The sequence below is a fragment of the Mandrillus leucophaeus genome, unplaced genomic scaffold, assembly GCF_000951045.1.
Source record: "Mandrillus leucophaeus isolate KB7577 unplaced genomic scaffold, Mleu.le_1.0 Scaffold887, whole genome shotgun sequence".
Lineage (NCBI taxonomy): Eukaryota > Metazoa > Chordata > Mammalia > Primates > Cercopithecidae > Mandrillus > Mandrillus leucophaeus.
The window spans coordinates 592,062-611,155 of record NW_012109663.1 but is presented as its reverse complement, the minus strand read 5'-3'; the positions used below and the strand labels follow the sequence as shown (position 1 = coordinate 611,155).

At 37.5% G+C, this 19,094-nt stretch overlaps 1 long non-coding RNA gene and 1 pseudogene across 1 annotated transcript in view; one reads left to right on the top strand and one right to left on the bottom strand.

The window, feature by feature from the left end:
* The window catches only part of LOC105531447, an 84,549-nt gene that overhangs the window by 35,617 nt on the left and 29,838 nt on the right, over positions 1-19,094 (bottom strand). The gene's annotated exons all lie outside the window — the stretch shown is intronic.
* LOC105531446 lies at positions 4,810-5,549 on the top strand (annotated as a pseudogene).

Genomic DNA, 19,094 nt, shown 5'->3' with positions numbered 1-19,094 from the left:
CATTCTCCTGCCTCAGCCTCCCGAGTAGCTGGGACTACAGGCGCCCGCCACCTCACCTGGCTAGTTTTTTGTATTTTGTAGTAGAGACGGGGTTTCACCGTGTTAGCCAGGATGGTCTGGATCTCCTGACCTCGTGATCCGCCCATCTCGGCCTCCCAAAGTGCTGGGATTACAGGCTTGAGCCACAGTGCCCAGCCTTATTTTCCTCCTTAACCCTCAATATTTCAGGCCAAGAGAAGGAAAAGAATATTAGTTTTGTGATTCTCAAGTAGCAGTCTTTTAAAGACCATCACCTGGAGGATAAGAACACCAGTTGAGAATTATTGATAATAATCGTCAACCTTTTTTACCAACCTTCAATGATAGGGTGTCCCCTCCTGTAGAGGGGAAGATAAGCCTGCCTCTAACTATGAAGCCGCAAAGGCCTAATATCGGTTTCCATAACCTCCTTTACAGGCAGAGCATGGACACCCGACCAAGACCACAGACCAGACATGGCCTACACTGACCAAATCAGATGTTGTAAGCCTAAAGAAGCAGGGACTGCTCCAATTTCATTTGGAAAATCCAGTAGCAGCCACATCCATTTTCTGAGGTAACAGGAGCAGTTGTGCCACCACAGCACCCAAGGTCGATAATCAGGAATGATCAAGCCACAGAGGATAGTGCACAACAATGGCGATGCCTGTGTGATTCTGTAGCATAATTCTGAACACTGTTCATGGCTGATGAGCCTGCCTACCTGCAGTTAGAGCTACCCCATTTGTGCTTCAATCAGCCATAGTTTCTGTTGCTTCCAACCAAAAACTGACTGACCTAAAGGATATGGTTGTTTTAAATTTATCTTTTAAGAAATATAGAATTCTCTAATTATTTTGCTTTTTACAATAAAGGTATCAAAACATTTTACTCAGTAAATAGAAATATTAAATGTAGATTTAAATTCTTCATGAATGGTTGACAGATAGAGGTAAATAGAAAAGGAAAATAGAGAATAAGAGGCAGAAAGAAAGACAACTTATTAGATGTTCAAAAGTTTGTTTTTTAGAATTTTAAGACTAAAACCTTCTTGATTTCTCATCGTTTGGCCCATATTTTACTTAACTTGAAAAATCTGTATCAAATATTTATTTAAGATAACTAAATAGAAACCATAATAGAGAATATAATATAATAGAGAATGCAATTTAAAAGTATAATGATATAACGGTTTTCATCCCACACAATGGCAAGACCCCAAAAGTGTGACAACGCACTATGTTGGAATAAATGTGGGGAAACAGGCCCTTTGCTGTTGCCTGTGGAAATATAAATCGGGACAACCATGTTTTGGGAGGAAAATTCAGAAGCATACATCTGGATGACTCATGCAGCTGCCCTTTGGCCCAGCTGTTCTATTTCTAGGAATTAATGCTGCAGATAGATACATACACGCATAAAACTACAAAAGTAGAAGGATATTAATGGCAACCACAATCAAGAACTAATTGTATCAGTTCTGGTACATAAAAAAAAAAAAAATAGTATCCTTTGAAGCTGTTAAAATAAGCCAGGAAGGTCTCCAAATGCTGATATGACAATCATAGCCAGGACTTATTGGTAAGTGGCAAAAAAAAAATGCTTACTTATATAGTATGTTATCATTAGGGGGAAACAATAATTATAATGATCTTTATGACTATATTTGTGTGTATACGCTTGTGTGTGGATAGATGATCTCTAGAAGGTCTCTTTTTTAAAAAACCTGTTAATACAAGTAGGGATTACTTGTGAATAGGAAATTGGGTGTCCAGGGAAGAGGGCAGATGGTAGATTATGCCCTTTGTATCTTTTGAATTTTATAATACATTTATTTATTATCGATTTTAAAATCACAAAAGGTACTAGACTATACATATATGCATGGATATAGTAAATCATTTTTAACTATAAAGAAATATAAGTATATAAAGATCTATCAAAAATTATAAGAATAAACCCAAAATTCCAAAAATAAGTACTTTATTAGGAATTAGATTCATGCAGAAAATATCCATAAATTTGTTTCGAGTTAAATAACCCACATCTGTTATTTTTGCTGATACAGTGTGGCAGATAAAGCTCTTTCCCTCTCACCCTAGATCTTACCATAGGCCTGGGACAATTTGGCAAAGCAAGAATGGACTTGTTCAAAGTCTAAGAACAAAGAGGAAGAAGGTTTGTATGTGTTCAGCGAAGAAAAAGAGATACAAATTAGAGAGAAAGAAGAGGGGTCTTGAATCCATGGAGCACCGTTACACACCTTGACAGCCCTGGCTGTCTCCAATATTTGGGGAGAAATGTCTTTTCAACACAGAAATGAGAAAGATGGCTCCTATGGCAGATGGCAAAGTGGTTCCTCGTACACACTGCCAGAGGTATGCTTAAAGCTAACATTTCAAGCAGAAAAAGACTTTAGACATTGTATATAATCCTCCTAACTCTTTTAATTTTTACATATGAAGAAACTGAAACCTAGGGAAGTTGTGACTTGCCTGAATTTACACTGCCTGAATCCAGGGGAATTAGGATAAATGTTCCCCTAACCGATGTTTCCTCAAATCTACATTCAGTACTTTTTTTTTCTGCTACACACATGAATTGCTTGCTCCCCAGAAGTAACCCTTCCATATGTGGAAGGAGGTGCTTTTTCCATGTTCAGTATAACAGAGATGAAACAAAGTGAAGGAAGCATGTTTCCCCCTTCTCTTGTAAGCCCACAGCCAGAGCAGCTAAATCTCTATACATTTGGTACAACTCTTTCAGCTGGACTTCAGTTCTACAGACGAAGGATATGTAAAGTAAGGTCAAGTTGGATTAATGCTGTGCTGCAGCCAAGGCTGTTCTGGGTGTAAATACCAGAAGCCAACTCAAATTAGTTTGAGTAAAAGGAGTGCTAATACCGGAGATGCAGAAGTACTCTTCTTGGGTTTCACACACTTTGAGGAGAGTAAAGAAATAAGGACAGGTTTTACATGAAATGGAAAGCTGGGGACAGGCATGGTGGCTCACACCTGTAATCCCAGCACTTTTGGAGGCCAAGGCAGGCAGATCACCTGAGGTCAGGAGTTCGAGACCAGCCTGGCCAACATGATGAAACCCCATCTCTACTAAAAAAAAATACAAAAATTAGCTGGGCATGGTGGCAGGCCCCTGTAATCCCAGATACTCGGGAGGCTGAGGCAGAGGTTGCAGTGAGCAGAAATTGCACCACTGGACTCCAGAAAAAAAAAAAAAAAAAGGGAATCAAAACTGTTTTCTATATACTCTTTCAGTTTTGCATCTGACAGGACAACATCTACAAAGAATAGAATAGATGAAACTCTTTGCAGCGGAACCTTAAAAAGCCATTATAGGAAAAAGGAATGAGTAAAAGATGGCTCAACTATCAGTTCTTGTTTAAAAAAAAAAGCCAAGATTTTAGATTAAAACTTTAATATGAACCTAGAACATATTACTAGGAGCATAAGGCTCACCATAAGGAAAGTTTTTTTTTCCCTTTATTAGTCATACTATATCTAGAATATTGGGCTCCACTCTAGACACTATGAGAAACAGAGAAAATAAAAAATTAAAATATCCCGTGGGTAAAATTTTTGAAAACGTAGTTTTTCCAGAGGAAAGACCATAGCCAGAGGACTTGATAACTTTCTTTAAATATTTGAGGAGCATTTAATTAGGGATAGTCTCTGTGCCTATGGGACAGAACTAGGATGAGTTAATAGAAGCTGTGGAAGTGGAATAGTGTGTGGCGGGAGGCCTTCTGTGTCACAAGGGTTCGTGTGTGATCTGTGAAGGGAGCCATGTGCTTCACTGCATGATAGAGAAAAAACTTTTCAGCACATGGCCCAATTCAAGGGAAAAAAATTTGTAGGACACATTTTTTCCAACTCAAAATAGCTTTCCTGAATTCCACTGGGGAAAGCTTTTTACAACTTAGATTAAATTCTTTAACAAACAGCAGGATGTTGAGAGATTTTGGCATTTCTTTGTAGTTATTAGAATTTAATATCTGGGCATGTTAGCAAAATAGCAACTTTTCAAAACCCTTACATTGGTGTAGCACTTGAGTCACAAAATACCCTCACATGAGTTATTTCATTCTTGAAACACCTCTGCAAAGTAGATACGGTATTTACTATCCCTGGGAAACAGGTTTAGAGAGGCCAAATGACTTGCCAGAGTCTAGCAAAGGAGGATAACGTTCAAGCAAGATTTAGTTCTCTCCTTTTAATGCAAACTTTAATGATCAAGGTGGTTGCCGTGGAGACTTTTTTCTTCTTTCTTATCACTCTGCTTAGTATGAAGTCAAAAAGCAACCAATCACTGCCTCACAGGCTAGATGTACGTGTTCCTTCCATTCCCAAGAGAATTTTCAGATGAGAGCGTTTTGTTAAAACAAAGGGAACATGCTTTGTATAACTAAAAGAAGGTGCTGCTTTCAAAAAGTGCATAATCACTTAAATGTTAAAACTCTGCAATATGATTTTTTAATAGTTTATGAGAAAATATTTTCTGTATATTTCGCTTTTAATCTCCAAATACATTAATATTAGCATTATGCATTTGGATTGCTAAATAGCTATGTCATAATAACTATTGATTAGTTTTCTTTATTAACCTAGGTTCCAATGATATGGGCCCTCTACATCCAAGAAATAAAACGGCATAATGATGAGCTCTAATATCAACAGTGTGTACCCAGCACCTAGCACAGTATCTACTAAGTATTAGGCAATCTATAAATATTCATTAAATAAGAGAGCTTTTTTGAGCTGCACCACTAGAAAGATGGTGGAGCAAGAGCAAAGAAAAATCCCTTTGGTTCCAGAAAATCTCCTGAAAAACAGGAAGGCTTATCAAGCCCTCAATGCCATCCAGGCAAAGCAGGCACTTTAGGCAAAGAAGGAGCAGAGGAAAGGAAAAAGGCTCAGGTTTAAGCGACTGGAATCATTCCTACATGATTCCTGGCAGCAGAAACGTGACAAGGTGTGTCTCAGACAACTAGAAGTGAAACCTCATGCCTTGGAATGCCAGATAAACATTCCTTGGCCTTTGTTGTATGCATCGAAAGGATTGATGGCCTGAGTTTCCTGGTGCAGAGAACCATTGCAAGACTTCACCGAAAGAAAATGTTTAGTGGTGTCTTTGTAAAAGTCACCCCCCAGAACCTAAAAATGCTGCGTGTAGTGGAACCTTATGTGACCTGGGGATTTCCAAATCTGAAGTCTGTCCGGGAACTCATTTTGAAACATGGACAAGCCAAGGTCAAGAATAAGACCATCCCTCTGACAGACAACACAGTGATTGAGGAGCATCTGGGGAAGTTTGGCATCTTTTGCTTGGAAGATCTCATTCATGAAATTGCCTTCCCAGGGAAGCATTTCCAGGAGAGCTCATGGTTCTTGCGCCCTTTCCACCTCTCAGTGGCCCGTCATGCTACCAAAAATAGAATGGGCTTCCTCAAGGATATGGGCATAACCGGCTATCAGGGTGAACGCATCAATCAGCTCATCCGCCAGCTGAACTAGACCCAGGTGCCAGACTGCAGTAATTTTTATCAATGAAGTGGAAGCATGGGTTTTTGTTTTTGGGGGAATTTTTATCAAGTATCTTCAAAGAAGATTATTTCCTGCCTTATCTTCAAAAACTGGAAAGGAAGGGTCAAAGAAAAGACAGTAACTGGCTGGCCGCGATGGCTCACTCTTGTAGTCCCAGCACTTTGGGAGGCTGAGGCAGGCGGATCATCTGAGGTCAGGAGACCAAGACCAGCCTGACCAACATGAAGAAACCCTGTGTCTACTAAAAATACAAAAATTAGCTGGGCATGGTGGCGCATGCCTGTAATCCTAGCTACTTGGGAGGCTGAGGCTGGAGAATCGCTGGAATCTGGGAGGCGGAGGTTGCAGTGAGCCAAGATTGTGCCATTCCACTCCAGCCTGGGTAACAAGAGTGAAATTCCATCTCAAAAACAGAAAAGAAAAGACAGTAACTTATGTTCACGGCAAGTACCTCTCATCACAGTCCAATTCCAAGGAAAACTTCCAGCATTTTCTACATTGGCTGCTGTCTCATCTGAAATCAGCACATTCCATGGAGGAAGGAGTCCTGTTTTGTTGCATCTTCTATCCTAGGGTTTAATGTTGGTAAATGAGTAACTCTAGCATTTGTACAAGGCTCCCTAAGACTCCTACAGCAGTCGACCAAGCCCAGGGGCATAATTGAATCTGGAGATTCCTGGGGTTTTGTTTTGAAAAAGACTTGAAATATACATAGGAAGAAAGGCATAAAAATAAATGTTCATTTGTCTCTGCAAAAAGCAAACAAACAAACAAACAACAACAACAACAAAAAAAACCAAGAGGGCTTTTTTGATAAAAATGAAACAAAAAAAACTGTCAGACTTAACAGATATCTATACATCAGTGTTCACAGCAGCATTGTGACCAAAGACAAAAGGTAGAAGCAAATCAAATGTCCATCACAGATGAATGGATAAAATGTATATACATAAAATGGAATATTATTTAGCCTTAAAAAGGAATGGCATTCTGACCCATGTTCCAACATGGATAAACATGAAGGTGTTATGCTAAGTGAAATAAATCAGACACAAAAAGACAAGTACTCTACTTCTGTGATGTATCTAGAGTAGTCAAATTTATAGAGACAGACAGTAGAATGGTGGTTGCCAGGGGCTGGGGGAAGGAGGAATGGGGAGTTATTTTTTAACAAATAATGGAGTTTCAATTTGGAAAGAAAAAAAGCTCTGGAGACAGATAGTACTGATGGTTGCAGGGCAATGTAAATGTACTTAATGCCACTGACCGGTACACATAAAGATGGTTAAAACGGTAAATTTTACATTATGTGTATTTTACCACAGTTGTTTTTAAAAGCTAATAAATAAATAAATCATTTACGTTTAGTTCATGAAATTAGAAATCATGTCCCAACTCCATAATAGCATCTTGGAGATTTAATGTAGCTTAAGTTTTTAAATAATTTTTTTTCTTTAAAAAAATCACTTGAATTTAAAATAATTTATTACTAAAATAAGTAGAAAAACAGCTGTCAAGTGTGAAGGAAATGATCATCTTTAAGCATAACTAAAAATTAAATTCTCAAAAGGCATAAATGCCTAAATTATTTAAAATTTTTATAATTATGAAGTTACATATTAATGTATATTTGTGGAGGAGGAGGACAGAAAAAGCTTTCTACCAGAACTCATGAAGAAATTTAGAAAAGACACCTCATTTATAAAAACTTTTATTCAGTAACATTTGAAGAGTTCTCTCAGTTTAATAGCTGGGGGACCATATTGTTTCCATGGGAAATAATCTTTCCTTGAAACTATTCTATGAGAAAAAAAGAGCCGAGATGGTGGCTCATGCCTATGACCCTAGTGCATAGGGAGGCTGAGGTGAAAGGATCACATTATCCCAGAAGTTCAAGGTTACAATGAGCTATTATCACATCACTGCACTCCAGCGTGGGCAACAGAGTGATACCCTATCTCATAAAATAACAATATTAATAATAATAAAGTTATGTAGAGGGGCGGAATCAAGTGTCGGTTTAGCCTTAACACATAATAAGGAGACACTATCCCTTATAATAATGTGAAAGGTGAAAGTATGTGGCTTTGTTCATAGCCTTAAATAGACGGTATAGGTGGGAAAATATTGCTTACAGACAAACAGGGAGTCCATAGACCAGTGCTTCTCAGCTGGTGCTATTGGACAGAATGCACAAGTACTCTCCATGCAATACAGTGCTTTCCTAAGAGTCAGAAATTGCTCTTCCTTAACATTCATCCTCACCACAAATAAGGAGCTATTTCCTGCAGACCCTAACAGCCTTGATTGATTATCAGTCTGTATAATGTTTGCCCCTGCTTGCAGTAACAGTAGGCACTAGATTATTGTCCTGATTGTGATCTTCAGCTTTCTCTGTTCAGTAGGTGTCATTGATGTGCCCTCTCAGCTAAAGCTTCCTGCTAAGAGTTAACTTTTGCTATTTAACCCTCACCTTTACCTTACCTTAGTTATTCTATTGCATAATACTTGTGTAATATTATATTATTTGGTTCTGATGAGCTATCATTGCTATGACATTAAAATTTTTTTTTTTTTTTTTTGAGACAGAGTCTTGCTCTGTGGCCCAGGCTGGAGTGCAGTGGCCGGATCTCAGCTCACTGCAAGCTCCACCTCCTGGGTCTACGCCATTCTCCTGCCTCAGCCTCCTGAGTAGCTGGGACTACAGGTGCCCGCCACCTCGCCCGGCTAGTTTTTTGTATTTTTTTGGTAGAGACGGGGTTTCACCATGTTAGCCAGGCTGGTCTCGATCTCCTGACCTCGTGATCCGCCCGTCTCGGCCTCCCAAAGTGCTGGGATTACAGTCTTGAGCCACCGTGCCTGGCCATTAAAATATTTTTATCAGGCCAGGTGTGGTGGCTCACGCCTGTAATCCCAGCACTTTCGGAGGCCGAGGCGGACAGATCATGAGGTCAGGAGATCGAGACCATCCTGGCTAACACGGTGAAACCCCGTCTCTACTAAAAATACAAAAAAATTAGCCAGGCATGGTGACAGGCGCCTGTAGTCCCAGCTACTCGGGAGGCTGAGGCGGGAGAATGGCGTGAACCTGGGAGGCGGCGCTTGCAGTGAGCCGAGATTGCGCCACTGCACTCCAGCCCGGGCGACAGAGCGAGACTCCGTCTCTCTCTCTCCCTCTCCCTCTCTCTCTCTCTCTCTCTCTCTCTCTATATATATATATATATCATTTTTATCTTTTGGTAGATAAAAGGGATAGCAAATTGCATCTGAAAGGGATAGCAACAAAATACTCATTCAACTTGCTATTGTAGTCTAAATGTCCTTAAAACTTACTGTAAATAATAAATAATTTCAAAAACACAATGTGCTTTCACCATCATGCCAGTTTAGGTTTTTCGATGGGTGAGAAGTAAGATATGCTATAAACTAGAAGTTAGCAAACTCTGTGTAGTACATATTTGAGGCTTTCTGTGCCGTATGCTTTCTGTCGTTACTACTCAACTCTGCATTTGTAGTGTGAAAACAGTCATAGGCTCAGTTATAATAAAACTTTATTTACAAAAATAGACTTGGGGGCATGGTTTGCTGACCCCTGCTATACACAATAAGAACTAATGGAGATTAGAGAACAGAAACTATGAATGGAGACTGGTGTAGTTAGAAATCAGATGGAGGTGAGGTCTTACCTATCCTGGAAAGGTAGAGAACAAGAAGAGTGTATTCTAGGCAGGGGAGGCTGCATGTGTCAAGACATAGGCATAGAACTGACCATTCATAGAACACCCAAACAGGACTACATAAAGGAAGAATTCACTTAGGCCTGGGGATAATAAAGTTGGAGAGTGTTTAGATGAATTTTATGTCATGGTGGATAGATTATTAATGATCCTAAAAGGCTGTTTGAGATTTGGACTTTGCAGATTATAAAATTCTTATTATGCTTTTATTTCATTGTAAGTATTATCAGAGGCTACGGAGTCCATTTGAAATTTCTCCCTGGGCAACCTTTAAATCTTAACTAAAATCTTAAGAATTTCAACAACTTCAGAGATATGAAGGAGTATATGGAAGCAGAGGCAGATGATAATTACTGTGCAACTGCTTTCACATTGATTTTTAAAACCACTTTATTAAGTTATGATTAACATGCAAAAAGCTGTACATATTAATGTGCAGTTGGCCCTCCCTGTAGGTCCCACATATTTAAAAAAATACAACAATAAGAAATAATGCAAATTAAAACAATACAGTATAACAACTATTTACATAGCATTTTTATATTGGGTATTATAAGTAATTTAGAGATAATTTAAAGGATACAAGAGCATATGCATGGGTTATATGCAAATATTATGTCATTTTATATAAAGGACTTGAGCATTCTCAGATTTTGGTATCACTGGGTGTTGGGGGTTCTAGAACCAACCCTGCACCTACCACAAAGATAAATGACTATATATAACTTGGTGACTTTCAAGATAAGTATACACCTGTGAAACCATCATCACAATATATGCCATGAACACATGTATCACCTCTAATAGTTTCCTCCTACCCTCTGTGTTATTATTTTATGATAAGAATACGTAACGTAAAATCTGTTCTCTTAGCAATACATGCTCATTTGATTCTTATAGTACTTTTGTAAGAAATTTTATGAAATCATACATCAGTGACCTTTTATAAACTATAAAACACAATAAGAAGTAAGATACTTATGTAGTATTAAAACAATTCTATTAAATAGGATAAGGCTCATATTTTAACCCCACTTTGCAGACTTAAAAACTGAGACTCAGAGAACTTAATGGACTTTCCCAAGGTCACGCTAACTAATGGCAGAGCCAGTACTATCAGTGCAGTGCAGTACAAAGAGAACTAGTTTAGGTCAAAACATTAAGGTTAAAAAATGACTGTAGCAGTAATTAGCCAGGTAATCTTTGAAAAATCAGTCATTTACCTAAGTATGAGTCTCTTAATTTGTAAATTGCAGTTGGTATTAATAATACGTTACTATCCCACAGTAGCTGTGAAAACAAATTGAGATCACATGTATTTGTTCTTCTTTTCCTCATTTCCTTTCACCTCTCTCAACTTTCCTTTTTTTTTTATTTGAGATGCAGTCTTGCTATGTCACCCAGGCTGGAATGCAGTGGCACAATCTTGGCTCACTGCAACCTCTGCCTCCTGAGTTCAAGCGATTCTCCTGTCTCAGCCTCCTGAGTTGCTGGGATTACAGGCACATGCCACCACATCCAGCTATTTTTTTTTTTTTAAGATGGAGTCTCGCTCTGCTGCCTAGGCTGGAGTGCAGTGGCATGATCTCGGCTCGCTGCAAGCTCCGCCGTTCTCCTGCCTCAGCCTCCCGAGTAGCTGGGACTACAGACGCCTGCCACCATGCCCGGTTAATTTTTTGTTTTGTATTTTTAGTCAAGACGGGGTTTCACCGTGTTAGCCAGCATAGCCTCAATCTCCTGACCTCATGATCTGCCTGCCTCAGCCTCCCAAAGTGCTGGGATTACAAGCATGAGCCACCGTGCCCAGCCTCCTCAACTTTTTTAATTTATCTGCAACCAATAATCAAAGCATGCATGTGACCTGTCATTTCCCACATCTACCTGTTAGAATCTCTTAGCGTAGTCTTTTTCTGTTTTCTCCTTTGTCAAATTATTTTTTAAATTTTATTTTATTGTGGTAAGAATGCTTAACATAAGATCTGCCTTTGTACAAATGTTTATGTGTACATACATTATTATTGATTATAGGTACAAATTATACAGTGGATCTGTAGCTTATTGATCTTGCTTAACTGAAATTTTATGCTGGTTGATTAGTAACTCCACATTTCACCCTGCTTTGCTCCCAATCCTGCTGGCCTCTGGTAGCCAGAATAATTTCTTTCCTTTTTAAGGCTGAAAGTATCCCAATGTATGTATATGCCACATTGTCTTTATACATTCATCTGTCCATGGACATTTAGGTTGTTTTCACATCTTGGGTATTGTGAATAGTGTTGCAATGAACAGAGGAGTGCTTCACGATACTGCTTGATACTGCTTTTGATTTCAGTTCTTTTGGATAAATACCTTGAAGACAGTGTCTTAGTCTGTTCAGGCTGCTATAACAAAATACCATGGACTCAATGGCCTATGAACAAAAGAAATTTATTTCTTACAGTTTTGGAGGCTGGGAAGTATAAGATCAAGGTGTTAGCAGATTCAGTGTCTGATAAGGGCCTACTTGCTCATGGATAGCTACCATAGACTCTTAACATCACATGGTAGGAGGAGTGAAGAATCTCTCTCTGGCCTCTTTTATAAGGGCACTAATTTCATTCTTAAGGGCTCTGCCCTCATAACCTAATCACCTTCCAAAGGCACCATCTCATAATGCTGTCACCTTGGGGGTGAGAATTTCAACATATGAATTTGGGAGAGACATAAACTTTCAGATCATAACAGTAGAATTATTGGATTAAAGACTTAAACATAAGACCTGAGTTGAACCTAAAGATGTTATGCTAACTGAAATAAACCAGACACAGAAAGATAATTACTGCATGATCTCATTTATATGTAGATTCTTTAAAAATTCAACTCACAAAAAAGAACAAAAAAAGTAAATAAATAAATAAAAACATAAAAATTAAAAATATTGAATGCATAAAAGCAGAGAGCAGAATGGTGGTTGGCAGGACTGGAAAGCAAGGGAAATGGGGAGATGTTGGTTAAAGGGGTACAAAACTTCAGTTATTCAGGATGCATAGATTCTGGAGAGCTAATATAAATCATGGTGACTAAAGTTAATAATAGTGTATTGTATACTTGAAGTTTGCTAAGAGCAGATCTTAGGTGTCCACAGGGAAAAATGTAACTATGTGAGGTGTTGTATTAGTCTGATTATAGCAATCATTTCACAATGTCTATGTATATCAAAACATTATATTGTATGCCTTAAATATATACAATATTTATTTGTCAAATATATCTCAATAAAGCTAGGGGAAAAAGTATTCTAAACACTGTAAAATGTATGTTTCTCTTTATAGACACTAAAATGTTTTAGATATTATTCTCAATTATGTTATTGTAATAGTGTAATACAAATATGTTTTATTATACTATAATAAATATAAAAATTTTTAAATATAAAAATAATTGTTTTAAAGACAATAACAAGGAAGAACCGTAAGACCTGAGACTGTAAAACTCCTAGAAAAAAATATAAGAGAAAAGCTCCATGATAGTTGATCCATGAATTTCATGGATATGAGATCAAAAGCACAGGCAACAAAAACAAAAGTAACCAAGTGGGACAACATCAAACTAAAAAGCTCCTGCACAGCAAAAGAAAGAATTAGCAGAATAAACAGGCAATGTGTGGAAGGGGAGAAAGTATTTGCAACCCATATATCTGATGAGGGGTTAATCTCCAAAATATACAAAGAACTCCTACAACTCAATGGTAAAAAACAAACAAACTAATAACCCAATTAAAAATGGGCAAAAAACTTGAATGGACATTTCTCAAAAGAAGACATACAAATGGCCGACAGGCATAGGAAAAAATGCTCAGTGTCACTAGTTATTAGAGAAAAGCAAATCAAAATTACAATGAGATATTACCTAACATCTGTCAGAATGGCTACTATTTTTTTTTTCAAGACAAGTGTTAGCAGGTATTTGGAGAAATTGAAACCTTTGTGAGAACCATTGGTGGGAGAGCAAAGCAGTGGAGCCATTGTGGAAAGTAGTTTGGAGGTTCCTGAAACGATTTTAAATGTAGTCTTTCGATTTCCACTTATATCTGCATCGGTTTCAGTATTCTTTGCTTCAACATCCCAAGTGAGAAAATATGATTGGTTTAAATGGGGGGAAAATAAACCCAAACCTCTAAACCTTAAAGTGATATCCTTGAGCAGCCAGCTTATATAAATGGACTTGAAGCAAGAAGGGGGAAATTGGGGTGACAGATAATTATAATAGATGTAAAATATGAATCAAATGTTAGTTACTGTTCTGATTCATAGTCTAGTGTGCCTTCTAGTAGATCACACATTGGGAAAAACAAGCAGTAGTGGGAAATTACCTTCTGGGAAATTCCAACAGCTAATCTCCAACAGCTAATGTAGGCCACAAATGGTAAATCAGTTACTTACGGATTCCATGTTCCATTATTTAAATGTACTACCAGTTAAGAGAAAACCACACCTTATTCTTAGACTTCTGTGGGCATCTTATGCTTAGATTTCGTTTCAAGTCAGTGCCTTTTGCTCCACTGGGCAATTCCTAATACAAAAATGTAGGTACTTTATCCTTTACTGATTTACACATATTTTAAACTTTTTTAGGAGATAAAAACCCTGTATGTTTTTCTGCCTTAAGACATAGAATTTTAGAGTTGGCGATTATCTTTGAGTTTAGACTAATTCTAATTTTATGAGTGAGGAAACGAAAGGTCCTGAATATTACAGTTACTACCCCAAGCTCCAGTAAATGGCTGGAGGCCATGACAGTCTAGGTCCTTAGTTTAGTTTGGCTCTAATACATGCAATAGCGCTTTATTTTCCAGTGACACTACATAAATGAAATGGAGTTTTTCCACGTGTGAATTTTCCAGATAACTAAAATGTAAGCACTAAATTAATTGTCAGCCATTTTTTGAAAAGTTTTAAGGTGGGTATTTTGCACTTTTCTGTCTTGAAAAACAGAGTAAATGGGTCCTCACTTAGCCTTTTATAGATGGCTCATTCAGTAGTATAAACATTACTTACTGTGTTATTATATAAGGAAATCCTTTTGAAATATGAAAAGCTGTATCAATAATGACTTTTCTGTGTCTTCATAGAAACTACATGAATATCTGTTGGTGGAGTGATTCTACACATTTGCAATCATGCAGGAGACTGAGGTTCATGGCAACTATTTTTCTCAGAGGCTTAGAGACAAAAGTTGGAGTCTGGTTCAAATTGAAGGTTGATTCCAGACTGGCATAGTGCTGTGACATACATGTATTATTTTTATTAAAATATTATAAAATTCAGCTTTCTCTTTCCCATCCCCTCCCCTTCATCTTGCCCTTTCCTCCCATTTCCCTTTCTTTTTTTGAGCAATTCAGGCTTAAAAACATTAGGTAGAGCAGAGCCAGACAGGAATCAACAAAGGGACTGACTTGCATGAGGTGTCGAACCCAGGAAGAATGAGAAAGGCAACCACATTGGCAGGTGATGTCAATGTGAGAAGGGTGAGGAAGGCATCCACACAAGAAAAGGGGGCTAGAATGAGATGTCAGCTCCCAAGTGGTGTGAGAAAGGCTCCCACACATACGGGAGCCTGGCATGGAGACCTGGAGCCCAAAAGAGTGAGGATGACACACTTGAGTGAGAGTAACCTGGCATCACGTGTCAGAGCCAGAGTCACATGAAGAGGGCTTTCAAATGGGTGCAGTGGAGAAGGGAGAGACTTGGCTCAGGATGTGAAAGGCTATGCAGGGTAAGGAAGGTCCTTACACAAGGGAGATATGTGGTATGGGATATCAGGGCCCAAAGAGAGTGAGGAGGGCATCTACCTGGAGAGGCAGTCCTGCAGTGAAGCAGAGCCTGAGGAGGGTGTCCATGCATGGGGGCAACTTATGGGTTTCAAAGCTGGAGTGGATTAAGGAGGGAGTCCATATAGGAAGGAGACCCCACTTGGGGTGTCAGAGTTCAAGGAGGATAAAAAAGTCATCCATGCAAGGAAAGTAGCCTGATGTGGTATATAAGCCTGAGTAAGGAAGATGCACCATTTGGTGGGAAGGAGGTAACCCCGTCTCAGGAAGGCCGCGGGAGGTGGGGGGTTTCTATGTGGGAGAGGCGGGGCAGCAGATTGATGAAATAAACATGAAAAGGAGGAAACTAGGTTGGATTCTGTGGTGTTGGATTGGAATTGAAGGTGCCAATGTAACTCATGGATTTCAATATTTAGAGATAGATGTAGAAATTAATGCAGTTGTAAATATATATATGTGTATTTACACATATGTGTGTGCACATATGTATGTGTCCACATACACATACTTCCTACATCTAACCACTGATAGGGCCTTGGAGCAGTGACCACCCCATCCCCACACCCCACCTGCAATAGGAATCAGCACACCAAGCACCCAGATCATGGCTTAAAAATCAGTGTCCACTAAAAGGAGCCAAGTCTTCCTTGAAGAAATGACTGATTTCAGGGATGGGCTTGATGAAGTACTAGATGGGCCTGAAATATCTTGTCCTCAAAAGCAAGGAAGTGCCTTAGAAACATAGGGACATGTAAAGCACATGGGCATCAGCTTGAAGGAGCTCCTGCTGGTCAAATCTGGGGCCCTTAAGCCTGGTAGTAACAGTAGTAAAAATTTATTATGCATGGCTTCAATTTATATAAATAAATGAATACATAGAAAATTTGATGAGAAATAGAGTGTGGAGCAGAATTTCAAAGTACCTCTCCACAAAATACTTAGTAATTCCAAAAAAATATGTAATAACTTCACAATGGAGAAAGCTGACAGACTATACCTTAAGTGATTCAAGTTAATAGCCTCAATAGTGGGACAAATTGAAATTATTAGAGACCTGATAGAATGAAATTCTGTGATATTCCTGCCAAAGATGCAAAATCTGAATATAATCATAAGGAAACATCAGACAAATCCAATAGAAAAACATTTTACAAAATAAGTGGCCTATAATTTTGTTTTAAAAGGTGATGGTCATGAAATTCAAAGAAAGGCTGAGGAATAATTCCAAACTGAAGGGACAAAAAAAGACATGACAAATACAACACATAATTCTGAAATAGATCCTTTTGCAATAAAGGACATTATTGGGACAAATGGAGAAATGCAAATGGGGTCTGTGAACTTGATATGGATTTGATGGTTGTAATGTAGAAATGATAATCTCTTGATTATAATGGTTATCCTATGGCTTATGTAGGAAGAATGTCTTTGTTTGTAAAGAATATACCTCCAAGTATTTGAGGGTGATGGGTCAGCCACTTACTGTCTAATGATTTAGGAAAATAACATTATTTGCATTGTACTTGTAATTTTTCTGTACATTTGACAGTATTTCAAAATTTTTAAAAAGTTTCAAAAAATATCCTCTTTTATGACTCGTGTCATTTTCTCAGCAAGGTCTTCTCTGACAATCCCTTTAAAACTGCAACCTCTGCCCAGCACTCCCATTCCTTTATCCTCATTTATTTTCCTCATAGTATTTATCCTCTTGCATTCCACATAATTTACTGATATATTTGCTCTCTACGACCCCACCCCCACTCCACTCCATTTCTAGAATGTAAGCTCCTTGAAGATAGGATGATTTGCTTTTGTTCACTATTGTAAATCAATGTGTAGAACAGTGGCCAGCATATGATATGCACTCAAATAGTCATTAAGTTACTGAATACAGTTGGTTGTTCAGGGACAGGTTCTATTTTTGCTCTATAAATTGATAGCTCTTTGTTCATCAAAAAACCCAGAAGGCTATTGAGTTTCATGAAGTTTAGGTCTAAGTATGTTAAACAAGGTAGAGAGTTAGGGATCTTTAGAACTCAATTTATTCCTTCATCCTAACTTCTAATTAAAAAAAAAAAAAACCCAAAAGTATATAAATGGGTATCAACGAAGTAACAAACAGATTTCACAAGCTAGCAATAAAATACATTGCCATGCTTTGCATGCATATGTATGTGTGTGAGAGGTTCATTTAAAATCATCTATATCTTGTTTATATTGAGATTTTTGCCACATGGTTGTCAATAAAAACTTCCCAAATATTGATCATTTCTTAATATTCAACAGACTACTCCTTGCTAAATCAATATTTTGCTCCTTCATGGTTCATGAGTTTCACTTGTATTGAAAATGGCTGTTGTAAATATTTTTGAGTCATAGAAATTTAGCATTATTATGTACATTTAAGACTATTTTAAGTAAAGTTGTTCTAAAAATTGTTATTTAATTACAAATTAACATCAACCATTTATGGTATCTTTATATCTTATTGGTAGGCAGGTATGTGTTTTCAATTTATGATTTCAAATATCTGTGATATTTTAGTATCTGCCTTTTCCTTCTATCATTAGAATCTAACAAAGCAGAGATTTGGCTTTGTTTCTTATGACCTAAAAATATACTTCTTTGTCTAGAAATAGAACTGTTTGTTGACAGCATCACATATCTACAATGCAATTCTGAAACGAGGGCAATGTAATAGTTTCTTGCATAACAACAACAACAAAAAAAACTCCAAAAATCCCAGTAGTGCCTAGAGTGAACATTTCTGTTTTTTTGTGTGTGTTCCATTTGTGGTTCTGAAAATACTCATAAATTAGCATGATAATCACCAAGTTGTACATGGTGACAGAGGAACAATTTTCAATATTACATAACTGAATATATAAATCTTGATATAGCATCAGTTGACTGGGCTATCAGTTTTTTACATTATTATACAGATCTTACTTAAAAGACAATGTAAATTACAACATAAGTGATAGCAATGAAATTTTAAATGTTTTGTAAAATCTCATGGAGTAATATTAGTTTATCATATGCAAACCAATGCTCAAACATGATATGTAAAATTCATGATCCATTACTAAATCAAGTATTGCTTTAAGAATTTCATTTAAAATTCCAGATGTTATTGTTTCAGCAGAGTGATAGTTTGGCAATTAAAATTAATTTTAAAATCTATTAAAAAGTTTTAATAAATCAAGCAATGTCCTCTCATTTGGCCTGCTGTCAATACAAATTAATGAAAATACTGATTATAACACAATTAGCAATTTTTCTAAAATGAAGAAAAAACAATTCTTACAAAATAAATATATAATAATGTATTCATTATATATATTTTTACACCATTCGGACATCACTGGCCTATCACTAGAATGCCAGACATGCCAAGCATAATTAAAATAAATCATCTTTTACATTTACTAACTTGCAGCTATTTAAAAGGAACATAGTTCTTTACTTTTAAAAATGTTATAAATGTAATTTTGTCAGTGTAGGGTGATAAAACATTTTAGTCAATAATTTGTTAACTTTTAACATGTAAATATTCAGGAAAATAGTAAGCATGCCTCCACAAATGCTGGGGTTAATTTGGTTTTTGCTTGGTTTTGCCTGTTTCTAAACTTTTATTTGAAGCTCAGGGGTACATGTGCAGGTTTGTTCTATTGGTAATCTCATGTCATGGGGGTTTGTTGTACAGATTATTTTACCATCCAAGTACAAAGCCTAGCACCCAATAGTTATTTTTTCTGATCCTTTCCCTCCTCCCACCCTCCACCCTCAGGAAGGCCCCAGAATGTGTTGTTTCTCTCTTTGTGTCTCATTTAGCTCCCACTTATAAGTAAGAACATGTGGTATTTGGTTTTCTCTTCCTGCAATAGTTTGGTAAGGATAATGGCCTCCAGCTCCATCCATGTTCCTCCAAAGGACATGATCTCATGCTTTTTCATAGCTGCATGGTAT